Raw genomic sequence first — 18087 nt, 5'->3', positions numbered from 1 at the left:
CCAAGGTTTCCAACTTAACGACTCACTGGTGCTGATTTGACTCAAGGAAGAGAAAGGTAGTGCCTTCCATTCTCAGTTTGCCTGGCTTCAGATGTCTTCTGAAAAGAATGAATCAGGGAGTTATTTAGCCATCAATTTCTCGAGATAGAATTTGAGAGAAAGACACAAAGCTTATAAATTAGAAATCTTAAGAAATATTTTTTCATTCAAGGAAAGTAGCATTTATTCCTAAAGCAGCCAAGCTTACTTTCTGTCTTAAATCACCATTTTCTTTATTTTTTCTTTTTGTAATATGCTAAGATTGTACTCTTTAAATGAGAGGTTAATCATATGAAAGATTATCCTATGTTTGAAAAATCCAAAGAATATTTGAATTACTCATTTAACTATTTAAAAATACCAAGGCCCTATGTATAGACACTTCTAGCTATTGGGACTTTGATATTACATGGGGTCAAAAAAGACAGATCAATAGCAAGAAAAACAAGAATTCATTAAGGCATATGCTTACGGTAGGCTGCAGATCACAAGAAATTCACAAAGGATAAATAACATTTTTAAAAAGTCATAACCTCTAAGTTTATCCATGTATTCTTTTATTATTATTCATACACAGCTACAATGTCTTTATCCATTGATGACTCAGTTGAGCTAATCTCAGATAAACTAAAAAATGGAAGCTAGTGGCCTCTCAATATACACAACTTGGAGGAAAGGGTCCTAGTTCACATTTGTTATAGGACTCTGAGCTTGGGAAACTTTAAAGAAGATAACTGGAAATAGCTTTTTCTGTAGGGCTATATTTAGTTTTTATTTGTTTATCTTCCTTGCTGCTTAATTGAAATGTAAACATAGAATAACATGATTTCTGGTTTACCAATCTACATCTGCTAAACAGAAAACAACGGGATGTCCTTCCTAACCTCTAGGGTTCTCTGATCTGGGAAGGGCAGTGAATTGCACTCAAATTATTCCCAGTAGGAAAGAACTTCTTTCCTTTGATCATTCAGATCAATTGTTTTTTCGTAATTCCCAGAAATAGCAACCTGTAAAGTTAATAATATAGGTAACACAATGTGGGTTTTTCTGCCCTCTGCTTTTCTTAACAAATAAAGGCAAGAGTTTAAAGATATATAAAGCAGTATTGCTCATTAAACTCAGACTCTTAACATTCTCAAACAAACAAAAAAACAACAATTATGTGGCTAAATCCTGTTTTTCCATGAATTGTTTTGATTCCTGGGTTTATAATAAGTCTTTCCATATATCAGGAGACTGGATATTTAAATCATTTTTAGAAATTGTGTTTGTCTCCTTACTAGTCAGCCACTCTCTCTATTTGACAAAAATAAAAATAAAAATTGAAAACCTAATACAGAACACAAACAAACAAATAAACCAAAAACACACAGGAATTTAGATTCCATCAAATCCTCTCATTTTATCTTTGCTTGAGTAATGGTAGACAAAGTATCTAAGGCAGTGGTTCTCAACCTTGGCTGCACATTAGAATCACCTGGGAATCTTTTTTAAATCCTGATTTCTGGGCCTCATCCTCCAGAAATTCTGTTTCTTTGTTACTAATGTTGTGGCCCCACCCCATAACAAAGAAACAGAATTTCTGGAGGATGAGACCCAGAAATCAGGATTTTAAAAAGATTCCCAGGTGATTCGAATGTGCAGCCAAGGTTGAGAACCACTGATCTAAGGTGACTCAGAGAACTGAGTAGTGGAAAGAACCTTGACATTATCTGCTTTATGGTCTTTTCCCCACACCCCACAGCCCTGCTCTCTGGGCAAGGAACATGCCTGGTTTCCTCTCCACTGAGCCCCATTACAGAAGAGGAAATTGAGGCTCTGGAAATGATGACAGTTATCACTTGATCAGCCATTAAGAGCATGGGCCTCCTAACTGTCCAGTTTTCACCCAAGGTCCCTGGAGGATGTGAAGGGTCAGAACAATAATCCAAATAATGATGTAATATGATGCGAAGGCTAGAAGAAATGTAGTCATCTCACCAAACTCCAATATTTTCTAGATAAAAAATATGAGAACCGGATAGATTTTTATTTGTGTGAAGCCATTTGCTTTGCCGGAGGAAAAACTGAACCCAATGATGTTGCTTGCCCCATCACCACCATCAGAAATCAACACTCTCTGTAGTGGAATCTGGAAAAGTGAGGCCAAATCCAGGGACATAACTGGCTCTTTCATCACTCTTTCTCATTGATGAGTTCTGTGGAGGTGACTTTCTCCCAAAGTGGAGTGAGGTAAACTACAGTGTCTCCAAGAAATGTATACACACTGTAACAGCTTATAGCTCAATTTTGAACATGAAACGTACTTTAATAAACACTGCCTTTATAATTCTTCGAAGTGTGTGTATAAATTTTTTGGAACACCCTATATTTCAAAGACCCAAATAAGGAAGTTGCTCAAAACATTTCTAAATTGCTTGAATGAATGATGGCGGACAATTGGCCTTTGAAAGAAACACATTCATCTGCCTCTCACTTCTTCCTCCTTGTTATACATCAAGAACGGAGCCACGTTCTCTCCTAACATGGGATTGAATGTTATAATTACATTCTAGATACTCCAGTAAAAAATTGAGATTACCAGGTGCCATTGGAGTTCCAGTTTGTCATTTTTTTAGCTACAAAAGAAAACAGGTCCTAGAGAAGAAGCAGTACTTAATGGATCAAGGAGAGACTTGCTTATTGTTGTACTTTTTACTTAAGTATTGCAATGGACTGAATGTTTGTTTTCCCCCTAAATTCATGCACTGATACCCTAAGCCCTAATGTGATGATATTTAGAGATAGTGCCTTTAGGGAGTTAATTGGTCCTGAAGGTGCATCTCTCACAGGTGGGATTAGGTCCCTTATACAAGGGACCCCAGACAACTCTCTTGCTCTCTTGCCCCTGGTGAGGCTACAGCAGAAGGCAGTTGTCAATGTCCAAAAAAGTGGGCCTTCACCAGACATTGAATCTCCCAGAGCCTTGATCTTGGTTGGACTCCCCAGCTTTGAAAACTGTGAGAAATGAATGTTTATTGTTTAAGCCACCTAGTGTATGGTATTTCTGTTATAGCAACCCGAACAAATTAAGACACCTATACTCTACATTCCATTACTAGACTTTCACACTCAGCAGAGCATTTGGGGACCCTGGTGAGATAAGCATTTGAGTGGGTTTAAGATGTTTGAGCAAAGGAAAACTGGAAGATGGAAGCTTGACACTTCCTAATCAGAACAATATTCAAATCCAAAAAGTGAAGCAAAAATACATACTAACTCTGGGATAGAGTGGGAGAAGGAAACAATAAGATTAAAAACGTTTTAGAAATACTAAGTAAGATAGAAGGAATGTAGGAGGTGGTGAGGGTGATAGTGTGGTTGGTAGGGGTGGAGTTTTAGCATAATTTTAAGTGTTTACCTAATAAGATTTAAACATGAGCTGTCGGAGAGCTAGTTTCTAGGTTAGAGCTAGATATATATAGACTCGATAAGATCAGAAATTTATTACTGTCTCTTAACTTCTTGTAAAATATTACAGAATTATGTTGACTCCCCCAGCAATAAAAATTTACCTACCCTTGCCATTAACGTGGAAGTTAAATCTTGTCTAGGGTTATTCAACAATCTTGTAACACCGAGATATTAACCAAGTAGACTTAAGCTTTATGTTGTTAGTGAGATTAATGATTGAGTTGGTTTATACATTCAATAAATGCAAAAACAGTGTTTCTGAATCCAGTGTCTCCCTCCTATTCTAGTGATGAACTTAACTCTCGTCCTAATCCTGGTAGGAGTAGCATATTTTTTCTCAAAGGCAGTAACGGATTAGAATGAACTACAGATAAAGAATACAGGCCTGTAACCCAGGAGTAAAAAGTGTATTAGATCTGTTTCCTAGGACTCAGCTGTGAAGCAACATATAAAAGAGGAAATCTTGTTACTATTCATGCTAAACTTTGTAAGCCTCATCACTATTGTAATTATATTGGTAACAACTACTCTGAAAATTTCTGTTTGCTATAGAGCGATAGGTAGGTAGATGATAGATGGATGGATGGATCCATAGGTAGATATAGGCAGGCAAAGATATAAATATGCCTGTGTCTATGTGATGTTTGTATGCTTTATTATTTTGATCAAATTTTGATTAATTGAAGTATTTCTAGATCTCAGAATATTTAAATATCCATTACCAGGCTCATATGTGACGACTATCTGTAGTCTTGGTTTTTTGGCATTAAAATATCTTGAAATTACAAAATTAACCTGTGTTGCCAGAAAGAGAATAAAAAATATAAGAAAGAGAAGCAAGCAAACACCCTTGCCCTGTCTCCCTTTATTCTCACAGAGCATTCCTCCTCTGAGGTAACCTTCATTGTCTCTTCGCCTTTGTGTGGTATTCCGCTCAGCTTTAGGTTGCGTTCTGTTATCTCAATGCATCTCAGTTTTTAATGCTGTTTTGTAGCCATCGGGTGATAGAAATGTGTGCCACATGTCCCGAGGCTCATGTGTGTGCATAAAGTTCTAAAATTTTCTATCAAAGAGATGTCTATATTTTCAGAAGCCCTATGAAAGCTTAGATTTCTCTGACATCAGATCAGTAGAATATGTAAGGAAATAGTTCATCAGTTATAAGGCCAACACAGAGGATGAGGAGTCTAACCCTTCCCATGTTTTGCATCTTGGGAGGGTCCTAAAAGAGAGATGTTTTAAAACATTTGCATTCATCTACCCTAATCTCTCAACCAGTCCAGAATAAGATATCTTTCTTACCATTACGATGTAGGGTTGTTCTTTACTCATTTTTACATTAACAGTATGTCCCACAATCATCTCAGCAAAGGCACAGGAGATAATTTGTACTGTTACTCAGAATTTTTTAAAGATAAGACATGAAATATAAGTTATCACTCCATACTGCATATTGGTTATTCTGTTGCTAAGCAATACATCTAAAAATCATTAAAAGTGCTATAGGGAATCAATGTGTATTTTATTCTTCTCCTTTCCATAACTGTGTTTTACACAATTTCTGGGCTTTTTGCCCACAACCAAGACTCTTCCTTAATGAGCCCTGAAGCATCTGCTTGTACAGAAGCTGCAGTAAGGTACAGGTAAGTAACTTTTAAAGAACATTATACTGTACATGAAATACCTATTAGAAAGCCTAGAGAGGATCACAAACAGTAAGCTGTTTGGTCAGATATTTGGAGAACACACATCACACAAGCAACAGTTACTGAGTTCAGTCGAGGATGCAAGATAAATATGATACAATTCCTGCCTTCTATGGGTCAAGTGTATTAATATTGACTTATGAAGAGTTCAACAACAAATTAGCACTTGGTATAAGTAGAGATTAAGGATGAACTAGGAAAGAATCAGTGACAAAAGTCATAGTTAAAAAGCAATGTGGACAAATCTTTTCCATCCCATGAGGAAACTTTGCTGGGCCTCATCACATAAGTTGGCAGTTGGCAAACAGTCTCTGTAAAGGGCAAGATAGGAAATACCTTAGGCTTTCCAGTCCATACATTCTCCGTCACAACTATTCAACTCTGCCGTGTTCCAATTACACTTAATTTACAAAAACAAGTGGCAGGCAGATTGAGCCCAAGGGCCAAAGTTTGCTGTCCTCTGATATAAATTATTATGGTTTCAAACTGATACCATTAATAGAGAAGGAAATAGAAGGATATGTAGATCTTATTAGAAAAAACAAATTTGATATTAATAGATATGTGATTAATATGCCAAATATTTCCTCAGCACGTACTATGTCATAGGCATGGCATTAGATGTAAGGGTTAAGAAAATGGATAATATATGAGCTCTGCCTCAAGGTACTCATCATCTATCACACAATGTAATGAGATTACACTCTGGAGTCACAGCTTTAGGGAAATATAGTGTCCTGGAATAAGTAAGTCACGCACATGGGCTCAGTAAAGTGCCTCCATTCAAATCACTTTAGTCCACAAAGCATACTCATGGCTCAGTGAGCTGAGCTGAGAGGGCAAGCTGAAAAACTGCCAGTGAGTCTTGGCAATGTGAAGGTAGGAGCGCTTGATGAGTTTGAATCATGTGGATGGAAATGTAATTTTAAAATCGAGACAGATCAAGGCAAAATTGTTACTGGCAGCTGAAATCATGCTTATTCCTCTAAGAGGAAGAATGAAAGCTGGAATGGGACATGAAACTTGAAATGCAGAAATATCATAGGAATATTGAAATTTTAGGTAAGCATATCTTCTACTTTAAACAGGATGTGTTCTGTGTGCCCAAAACCACCTTTATAGAAAGAGAAAAGGATGTGTCACCGATGTTGCCATAGAGTTTGCCTATATGTCACATCTGTGGTTTGGATGAAGGAAGGGAGTATACCAATCCCACTTCTGATGAAATTGAAAGAAAAAGAGAAATAGCATTATGATGATCTAATTCAATGATTTCTTTTAGGATTAAATGAGTTTACAAACTCTTACAAAATGTAATGAAAAATAGAGATAACGTTCACCCAAAAATGTGTGTTTATATATACAAGAAAAATTTTATGTAAATATAGAGGATCAAAAATTCACTGACTCTTATGTATGGGTTCCACAGCAGTCTGTGCACAAAAAAAAATGAGAAATCCTGCCTATAATAAGCCAGTCATTTTCATAGTTATCTTAGTTGGTCCTCAGACAACCGAAAACAACAGTTGACTAGGGTCCTATTGTTACTATTTTAGAGACATGAAGAAACTAAGGATCACAGAGGTTAAGGAATTTGTTTCAGATCACAGGCTAGAAAGTGGTGAAGCTGAGTCTCTGAACACCCTGCTCACTAGTATAATTGAACTTACATGTGCCTTCATGCTGCCGCAGCCTACCTGCAAATTGTTGAGAAAGAAAACAAAATTGTTCTTTTAGAAACAATTCTATGACATTACAACTGAAGCTTTACCAAAAAGGAAATAATTTATTTAGTCTTAAAGGTTGAAAAAATGTGGTAGGCTGAAAAGTGTGCCGTTTCTCCCTAAAGTTATCCAAATCCTAATCCTCAGAACCTATGCATATGGTACTTTACATAGTAAAAGGGACTTTGTAGATGTGACTAAGTGAATAATCTTTTGATGGTAACATTACCCTGGATTATCCTGGTGGGCACAATAAAATTACATGAGTCTTTAAAATGACAAGGTAATATTTGACAAAGGAGGCAAGAGCATACAAGGGAGTCAAGACGGTGTTTGGAATAAATGGTGTTTGGAAGGTTGCACAGATACATGCAAAAAAATGAAACTAGATCACCAACTTACACCATCCACAAGAATAAATTCAAAATGGATAAAAGAAGAGATGGGAAACCATAAAAATCGTAGAAGAATTGATAGGCAGCAAAATATCAAACATGTCGTAGCAATATCTTTACTGATACACCTCCTAAGACAGTGATGGTGAACCTTTTGAGCTCGGCGTGTCAGCATTTTGAAAAACCCTAACTTAACTCTGGTGCCGTGTCACATATAGAAATTTTTTGATCTTTGCAACCATAGTAAAACGAAGACTTATATTTTTGATTTTTATTTTATATATTTAAATGGCATTTAACAAAGAAAAATCAACCAAAACAAGACACATATGAAAACATGCTCAGTCACTAATCATCCGAGAGATGCAAATCAAAATGACAATGAGGGACCATCTCACACCTGTCAGACTGGCTATCATCAACAAAAGCAAGTGCCAGCAAAGATGGGGAGAAAAAGGAACCCTCGTGCATTGCTGGTGGGAATGCAGACTGATGCAGCCACTGTGGAAAACAGTATGGAATTTCCTCAAAAAATTAAAAATGGAATTCCCATTTGACTCAATAATCCCACTTCTAGGAATTTATCCCAAGAAACTAGAAACACCAATCAGAAAGGATATATGCACCCCTGTGTTCATAGCAGCACAATTTACAATAGCTAAGATGTGGAAACAGCCTAAGTGCCTGTCAGCAGATGAGTGGATTATAAAATGGTGGTATAGCTACACAATGGAATACTATGCTGCTGTAAAAAGGGAAGAACTCTTGCCATTTGCAACAGCATGGATGGGCCTGGAGAGCAGTATGCTAAGTGAAATAAACCAGTCAGAGAAAGATAAATATCACTTTATCTTTCTCACTCATTTGTGGGATATAATGTGGGATATAAAGATGATCTCACTCATTTGTGGGATATAATGAACAACATAAACTGATGAACAAAAACAGATCCAGAGACAGAGAAGCATTGATCAGACTGTCAAACCTCAGAGGGAACGCAGGGGAGGGTTGGGATACGGAGTAGAGATCAACCAAAGGACTTGTATGCCTGCACATGAGCATGACTAATAGATACAGACAATAAGGGAGTGGGGGCATGTGTTGGGGGGCAGGAGCAGGTGGGGAGAGGTCAATGGGGGGGGAGACATATGTAAAACTTTCAACAATAAAGAATTAAAAATAAATGTGTGAATTCTAAAAATATATAAATAAATGAAATAAAAGAAGGACAAGGAAGATCAGATAGAGGAGATGGTAAACAATGATAAAAGCAGAGATGAGAGTGATTTGGCCACAAGGAATGCCAGCAGCCTCTAGAAATTGGAAGAGACAAGGAGCAGATGCTCCTCTAAAGCCCCAGAAGAAGCCAGCCTGCCCATGCCTGGACTTTAGTCCAATAGGACTCATTTCAGACTTCTGACCTCCAGAACTATAAAAGGATAAATCTGTGTAGTTTTCAGTCACTAAATTTGTGGTAATGTCTTATCATGGCAAGAGAATACATATAGAAAGTAAAACCAAGCTTGGTAATACTATAATCAAATTTCTTTTTTCTTTCTTCCTAAGCTCCATGAGAGCTTGGAGTTTTATATTCCTAGAACCTAAAACAGTTCAAGAATCAGAGTTTATACTCAAAAATAATAATCAAAAACAATGAAGCAATGAATGTTCATTTGAGAAAGAGGGGAGAATTAAAAATGAAGCTAAAGGGACACTTCTATGAGGAGAAAATGTTTTTAAGTGCTTTGGGAACTAAGCATTTTTAAATATGTGCTTACACCCAAAGATGCAGATGTAGTAGAATCATTATATATATTTCAAAGTGAATTTATTTATTATTCAATCAAATTATCCAGTAACTGAGTCCTTTTCTCATATAATCTTTTGTTATTTATGAAGGTAGTCAGCATTTCCAGTCTATCTACACTAATAAAAGAGAAACTTGCAAATTAACCATCACTCTGCCACTCTGCTACACCCACAAGCCATGTCCACCAGCCAATCAGGAGCTAGTATACAAATTAACCCAACTAAGATGGCAGCAGCCATGGAGCTGGAGCGAGCAGGAGGCTTGAGTTGCCCCCAGCAATAGAGGAAGCCAAGCTTCCCACCTGTCCTGGCTGGCCCTGGGCTCAGCTCAAGGTACAAAGTTTCAATTATAGAAGATAAATAAATCCCAGATACCTGCTTCCAGCCCACCATGGCCTCTGATCGAGGAGGCGCTGAAAAAAAAAGAAAAGAAGGAGAGGCTGGGAGCTTGGGTTGCTGGGGGGCATGGCCAGCCTGAAAATGGCCCTCAGCCCCTCACCCAGGCTGGCCAGGCACCCAAGCAGGACACCCTGATCTGGGACACCCTTCAGGACAAACCAGCAGGCCTCTATCCTATATAATAAAAGGGTAATGTGCAAATTGACCCTAACAGCAGAACAACTGGGAATGACTGGTCACTATGACACACTGACCACCAGGGGGCAGATGCTCAATGCAGGAGCTTCCCCCTGGTGGTCAGTGAGCTCCCACAGGGAGAACTCTGCTCAGTCACAAGCCAGGCTGATGGCTGCCAGCACAGCGGTGGTGGCAGGAGCCTCTCCTTCCTCAGCAGCGCTAAGGATGTCCGACTGCAGCTTAGGCCTGCTCCCCGCTGGCAAGTGGACATCCCCCAAGGGCTCCCAGGCAGCCAGAGGGATGTCTGACTGCCAGCTTAGGCCCAATTCCCCAGGGAGTGGTCCTAAGCCAGCAGGTGGACATCCCCCGAGGGGTCCCAGACTGCAAGAGGGCACAGGCTGGGCTGAGGGACCCCCAAGTGCACAAATTTTTGTGCACTGGGCCTCTAGTTTAATAAATAATTACTTTTTTCCTTCTTCCACACTTCTGATTACACCCACTATCCTTCTTGGAACTAGTAAGGGAAGAGGGAATCAGGGCCTTGTGGGGAAAGGCTGATGCTTATCATTCCTACAAGCCTTGAAATTCATGTCCATGCCACTCAGTGTCACTAAGACAAGGAAGGGTGACTATCCTCCTCTTTAAAACAAAAGTCTTCAGATTTATCATCTATGGCCACTCTGCTTCTTTAAGGTTTTCCTAACTTGGGGGGCACGAAGGTGGATATAGGATAAATAAAAAAATAAAATGAATATGATAAATAATTTAAAAATAAAATGAATTTAAATAACAAAGTCAGTACATGGCCCTTTTTCAAACCCAATGTACTACAAAGCTTTATTAGTCATAGTCACTGGCTGCTCTACCACCCCACCCCCCAAATCTTGGTAGCCCAGAGTAGTTAACTGTACTTTGTGCTTATACAAAGTCCAAAGTAAATGTTCCTAGTCAATTATCAGTCTTCCATATGGTTAGTCAGAGAATAGGCCTTGGAATCCTCCATGAGATAGAAAAACAGAAAGACAGGAGAATCCCACAGAACATTTATGTGAGTAAGTCTGAAAGTCATCCATAGCATTTCCACCACATTCCAGTAGGCCAAACTCTTTCATATGGCTGCATATCCCTAAATGCAAGAAATTCTGGGAAATACACTATAGCTCTGGAACTAGGAACTACAGTAAACAGCTTTAGTAAATAGAAAGGTTTGATGTAAGCTGGCCTCTGCCCACTTCTACCAACTCATTTCCTGTTATTCTTCCTCTCATTTCAGGTGCTTCAGCTATTTTGGCCTCCTTGCTGGTCATTAAACATACCAAGCCAGGGTTCTGCCGCAGGGCCTTTGTACATGCTGTTCTTAGGATCTGAAATGCTGTTCCCCACTTCATATGGCTTCTCACCTAACTTCATTCTGTTCAAAACCACCTCTTCAGTGAGAATTCCCCTGACAACTGTCCCACCCCCACATCTAAGGTAGCACCCTATCATTCTCTAGTTCCTGAACCTGCTCCCTTCCTTTACAACATTCATCACTGTCTGACCCTATACCATAAATTTATTTGTTCATTCAATTTTTATCTCCCCCCCCCCACTAGAGTGTATAAGGTCAGGGACTTTTTTGTCTCTTAATCATTGTATTTGCAGCACCAAAACATTGCCTGATAATAAAACACTCAATAATCATTTATTGAATGAACTATGTCTCTTAATAAGGACTTCCAACAGGTAAATAGTGCAAAGGCTCTATTTTCTAATGACCTAATCTTGAGCACAGCCTAGGTTACCTCTCTCTAAAATATCTCCTGTTCTTTTCGCTTTTTCATCCCACTAATTTCTATACATTTTGAATTTAAGTTTCATCTTCTTTTCCAAAACTCCAGCTGCCTTGTGCTCTACAGTGGCTCATGCATAGCTCATGCCTATATGGAAATCAACTGTTTATTCATCTGTCTTCCCCACAGGACCATGGACTCCTTCTGGGCAGGGCTATGTATTATTCAACTTTGTGTCCTCATTGCCTGGTATGGTATCTGGCATATGGTAGAATCATAATAAAAGTCTGCTAGTCAAAACTATTCAATGATTTTGAAGATGACTTATTTTTACAGCAGGAAAATTTACCCAGAAAAAAACATAACACATTTTAGTAATAATTTGGCAAAGCATTATTTCTCCCAAATTATTCTGAATTGTAAGAATGCAAACAAAATTATTCCTTGGATCATGTATAATTAATGAAATGGTTATTAGAGCTGGATTATTTGTTTTAAATAAGTCATTATGATACAGTACAGTTATAATAGTTAAGTGTTATATATGTATATTGTGGCACATCGAGATTCCTTGAATAATTGATATACACATTTACATCACTTTATAGACTTTACTCATTTTATAGAATTTACAGAATAGTCTTATTTTAAATGATTATAGGGATTTTAGTGTTTGTTAGTTTTTAACTCTGAATTATTTTGTTGTTGAATTCATGTTCAGAGAAGCTAGACCTCATTGCCATAGGGAAATAAATCCACTTCACACTGATATGCTTTGTTATATAACTTCTAGGAATGTCTCACAGAGAATCATGGAGACTCCTTATAGTAAGTATATTATTAGGAAGACAAGTTACTCCTGGAAATAACAAATGCAAACAATTATCTATTCAGTGATTAGGAAAATCAAGTATTTTTTTTTAACTAGAGAAGTCTATTTTTTCCATTCATCCTTCATGTGTATAAAAGATTTCCATAAAATCTGGCAGCACCTAGACAAATGTAATCTTGTTAGTGACATCTTCAATCTACAAAAACTAAAATATTTTATCTATGTGTCCATACTTTAGGAACCCCCTAACTGTAGTTGTTTAAATTGTATCACCAGAAAAAGAGCTCCATCTCTTCTCCACCTGCCAGCTCTGCCTTTGTTTCCTTTGTCTTCATGTCTTCCTCCAAGTGGTCCCCACCAGCAGTTCCAGTTTTACATTTTACTAAGTGGAGGACCCCATCTTCCCCAAGAGTTCCAGCCATAGTGTGGGTGTTACTTCCATCAGGAACCAATCACTGTGGCCAGGGACTGGTGGTTCTCCTATTGCTTTGTCTAAGATCACACATTCACCCCTGAGTCAGGGTCAGCCCCACTTAATCACATGGTCTGAGGTGTGGCTCCTCAGTGGAAAATTGAGATGCAGTCATCAACTAGGGGAGGTGGAAGCCGAGAAGACAGAAACACCAGCTGCCTTCCTTACATGACTACTTGTGTGTCTTTACTTTCCTGGATCCTTTACACACATCCTAAATAGCTGAGGCCAACTCAGTACATTTTTTTGCTCCTCATAGCCTAAAAGTTTCTAGCAAAAAGGATCATTTAAAAAGTTCCTGTATGAAATAGATTTTCTACATTCATGATATACAGCTTTTAAATAGAAGGCAATGGTTATCTACAAGTGTAGACAGCTAAAATGGCCAAATGTAACCTTAATGTGAGTCTTCACTCTTTCTATACTGATTCTCCATGAAAAGAGATAATCCTAGAGCCTAGCTTTCTTCTCTTCTTCTTCATTCCACCCAACATTGCATACCTATGAAGACAGCGTAGATACAACCACCATTTCCAGAGCCTAAAGCAAATTAGGACTCCTCCATTCTCTTAAAGTGAGCTGAATATCTTTTATTATAAAATAATCACTCCATCTTCTCTCACTCTAATTAAATCTAGTTATATATTTTAAAATGCTTAGACAACAACTGGAGCAGAGTAAGTCCTTTAAAAAATTGAGTTTGCCTACATTCTACAAATGTTAACAAGGAAGGGGCAATGTTTCAAGTTTGATATTAGAAAATAATATCATACAAAGACTTGGTTCTCATGGAATTCAGAGTTTATGAAAGAAGACAAATAAATGAAAACACCAATTATGACATAGCATTTTAGCTATAACAAAGATCAATACCAAATATAGATGTATCCCAGAGGAAGAAGTAATTAAGTATGGGAATGGGTCATGCAGGCAAGGATTCCTAGAGGAAGTGATAGCTAAACTGGATTTTGACAGATGAATAGGAATTTTATAAGTGGCTATAAGGAAAAGACATTTTAGGCGAAAGATGGGTGGCTCAAATATAAGCAAAGCCATGGTGTTGTAGAGCAATATATTAGTGTGTTATAGAAATTATTATTGTAAGAATGGGATATGTGAATTTAGGGAGTAACAAGAGATGGCATGAGTAGAAGAAGCAGTAAACTGACAGTCTCTTATCCACTCAATTGAACAAGCCAACTTTAAAAGTATTTCCAATGGGAAGAATCTAAGTATTTGACATTAGGGCATTGATTAAGTACCTACAGAATATAAATATGACAAAATAATGATGCTACAGAAGATTATATAGTGTGAGGAGTGGGGGAGGGGAAAAGGAGGATGGGGGAAAAGAAGAAAGAAAAGAGGCAGGGAAGGAGAGAGGGAGAGAGAAGAGGAGGGAGAAAAGTACATAGAAACCTAATATGGCTTGCTATGGTCTTCCAGAAATCCAGATACAGTCAGAAAATATCAAAATGGAACCTTAATGTGAGTCTTCGCTCTTTCTATACTGATTCTCCATGAAAAGAGATGATATTAGAGCCTACCTTTCTTCTCTCTTCTTAATAGAACCTCAGTCTTGATCGGGGCACCAGGATGTCTGGCCTAGAAAAATCATGGCAAGTCCATTCCTCCTTGCTAGGTGCTCACATTCACAGCCTCCCTGAGTGATTTGGTGACCAAATTCTGGCCAATGACTTGGAAGTAGGAGAGTGAGTTCTGGGAAATGTTTTTTCTTTCATGAACAACAACAACAAAAAATAGAGATTCACTTTTCTGCTGGAATTCTTTTCTTCCTATTGTAGAGGGTAAACAAACAAACACCTTTTCCCTCTACCTTCCTAGGTTACTGATCAGGGCATAACAAATTAGACAAAAGACAGGATAACAAGAGAAAAGGAAACAGAGTTTATTAACATGAGCAGCCTACATAGATGCAGGAGAAACTAAGTATGAGTAGCTCAAAAAGGTGGTCAGAATTTGGGCTTATATAGCATCTTAACAAGGAACAGTAAACTTGTAGAGAAGTGATCAGATGAAGGTAAAGAGTTATAGGCTTTGAGGGATGGAAATTGTGGGAAGGGGGACCTACTGGAAGACATGGGTTATTTGAACAAGATTTCTTTCTAGACCCATATTCGTTTCCATCTTCCCTGGAAGAGAGGATTATGGCTGTCCTCGTTTCGCAGCAGTTCCTGCTTTTAGTCAGATAAGGGAAGCTCTAAGACGGCATCTTTCTGCATCTGTTAAATCTCATTTGCCTCCATCTCAGAAGAATCATGATGCCAAGGTGGCATATTTTGGGATGGCTTATTCGGACTTCCTATACTGTCTTGAATGTGGTTTGTAAGGGTGTGATTTTTAGAGAGATGCCACCATCTTGTAACTATGCCCGGATTGTCTATTTAGAGTCCATTTCCTATCTTTTTAAAATACGCTCTTGCCCTTGTTTAAACAAGACTTCACTCAGAAAGGAAACTATCAAAAAGGCATTGGATTTTAGTCTTGGTAAAGGCCCTGAACAGCTGTAGGACATAGTGGTGGTCATTTAAGCATCTGGTATTTTGGTTCCCGATTTGTAAATTGGGGATAATGGTTCATTCAACAAATATTTACTGAGCACTTAACAAGTGCTGGGCACTGCTTTAGGCAATTGAACAAAAGAGACAAAGTCCCTGTCCTTATAGTAGACATACAATAAACATATATTCTATCAAAAAGTAGTAGTAAGTCCAGTGGGGAAAATGTTAAAGCGGGATAAGGAAGATAGAAGGAACAGCAGGTAAGTGAGGAGGAGATCTGCTATTTTACAAGAACGTAGTGGTCAAGACAATCTCTTTTGCGAAGTGCCTTGTACTTCCTTCCCCGTGTATTTGCACTTGCCTGCTTGTCTGGCGGCAGAAGGGAGGAAGTCAAATGATTGAAAATATGTAGAATGCTCTTGTTAAATTACTCACCACTATGTGAACCTAAGGTATCATCATTATTATTATTGAGGATTAAGTCTAAATTCCTTAGCTTGACATTTCTTAGCTTGACATAACATGACCTTTCAACCTATCTTTCCAGTTTTATCCCCACTCCTCTATATAAATGTAACTTGCAAATAAAATTTTCACTTTATATAATTCACTTGGCAATAAATCATGTACCATCCCATGTTGCTTCTCCTATTGTTTCTTCTCTTTCAGTCCTGCATGATTTCATTTTTTCACAAATCCTGTGTCCCCAATGAAAGGATAAACTTCTGTATGAGAATCCATAAATACCTTGAGCTTCAAGGCTGTTTAATAATATTTATTGATTTTGTTTGACACACTGGTTTAGGTTCATCATTACTTTGGAAACTCTCACTCTGGAATTTGGTGATATAATCAATTTTGCATGAATTTTGAATTTCCTTACTTATCATGGAGCAGTGTAATCCTTGAGAAGCAAATTTTGAAAAATTATGTAATATTGCTAACAAACACCTTTAACTGTGGTTAGGACTTCCCTAAGGATTACTTCAGTGTCATTTAGACCAATAAGTAGCTCTTAATCCCATGTGCCCTTTTCAGGACTATAATCCCATGCATCCTGATGGCCTTTTCATGACCTAGGGAGTGTTTCTTGTCAGTGTACATTTGTTGTTATCTCTTAAATGACGTTCAAGTAAATTTTTCCATTGAAATAACTTCCCAGAAGTCTGAGAAATCAAGCAGAAGAGAATAAGTAAGGCACAGTAGGAATTATAGGATAAATCTAAGAGAGTTTTAGAAAGCATAATGACCTTCCAAAAATAACCATATCCAATTCACTGGGACTTCTGGAAATGAGATGATAAAAATAGAGGTTAGAGTGATGTGGTCACAAGCCAAGGAGTGCAGGCTCCTTCTAGAAGCTGGGAAGAAACACACACACACACACACACACACACACACACACAAATAAGGAAAAAACAGATTCTTCCCTCAGAGCCCCCAGAAGGAATGCATGGCCTTGCTGACTCTGATTTTAGTCCTGTAAGACATATTTTCAGGATTTGAAACTCCAGAATAGTAAGATAATTAATTTATGTTGTATTAAGCCACTAGATTTGTGGTAATTTGTTACAGCATCAGTAGGAAATGAATACAGTGGTAAAATAAAAACAGCCCTGAACTAGAGACCTGTCACAACCTGGCCTCTGCTGCATGCATATTAATTGTGTAATCTCAGGAAAATCACTACTTCAGTTTCCTTCCCTGTAAAGTGAAATTAGACCTGCCTTACAGTGTTGTTATGAAGTTAGCATTATTCATGTGAGCACTTTGTAAAGTGTTTTGTGTTGTACAAATGTTAGGTTTACTTTGACTTAAGGTTTTCTTAATGAGGGCAAGAACAGGAATGAGGACATTTGTCTTTCGTGTATTAATACCTTAAAATTTACACTCTAACCTCTCCTGTAACAAACATGCTGTTTTCCAAGTGGCCTCCTGCAGGGATGGACATCCAGCACACTTGTCTCAGCCTTCCCCCCATCAACCAAAGTGAACATGGATAATTGGTTGCAGAATCCTTTGCCCAAGAGTCAAGACACAGCCTTGGAGTGCTTCTTAACCCACCTGCAGGAGGTTGCTATCAATCAACTAGAGCTGGCAGGCAAGAAGAAACTTAGAAAGTTTGGTCCCGTGGCCAACAGCATGGACATCACCTGTGAGCTCATTGGAAATGCAGATCCTCAGGCCCGTCCTGGAGCCACTGAATGAGAGTCTGCATCTTGACAAGACCTCTGGGTGTGCCCGGTGTACTAGCTGAGAGGATATATCTTGGGGCGGTTTGAACTCCAGCTGTTCAAGTTACTATTGTGTGACCTCAAGCAGCGTCTAAAGCATCAAAGCCTGTTTTCTCACCAATAAAGTGGAGAATAATACCCACCACGTAGGTTTGTTATGAGAATTAGAGAGGCTGCACATGTAAGGCGTTTTGCACAGTGCCTGCCAACAAATGCTCAGTTAATAATAGTTCTTTTCATTGTACCATTTTGCACCATCTACAGCTGCTAACCAGACTACACATTCATTCAGCATTGCTTGAGCCTCTCAACAGGGCGGATTTCCAAAGCCATCCATGCCCACAGAGGCAGGAGGAGCGTGGGGAAGGGGACAGAAACACGGTCAGCCATGCCATCCCCAAATCCCCAGGATCCTGTACATTTTGCAACACGTATCAAATGCCAGGTGGTCTCCTCGCTTTCAGATCTTCGCTGCCCATGGCTGTATGAGAAACCTGCTAGAGTCTAGACCGCCATGGAGCCTGGTGACCTGTGGGAGAGAGCCAGGGCCAAA

This window comes from Myotis davidii, unplaced genomic scaffold (genome assembly GCF_000327345.1).
Source record: "Myotis davidii unplaced genomic scaffold, ASM32734v1 scaffold963, whole genome shotgun sequence".
Taxonomy (NCBI): Eukaryota; Metazoa; Chordata; class Mammalia; order Chiroptera; family Vespertilionidae; genus Myotis; species Myotis davidii.
The sequence above is the reverse complement of the archived record's forward strand: the minus strand, read 5'-3'. Positions refer to the sequence as shown.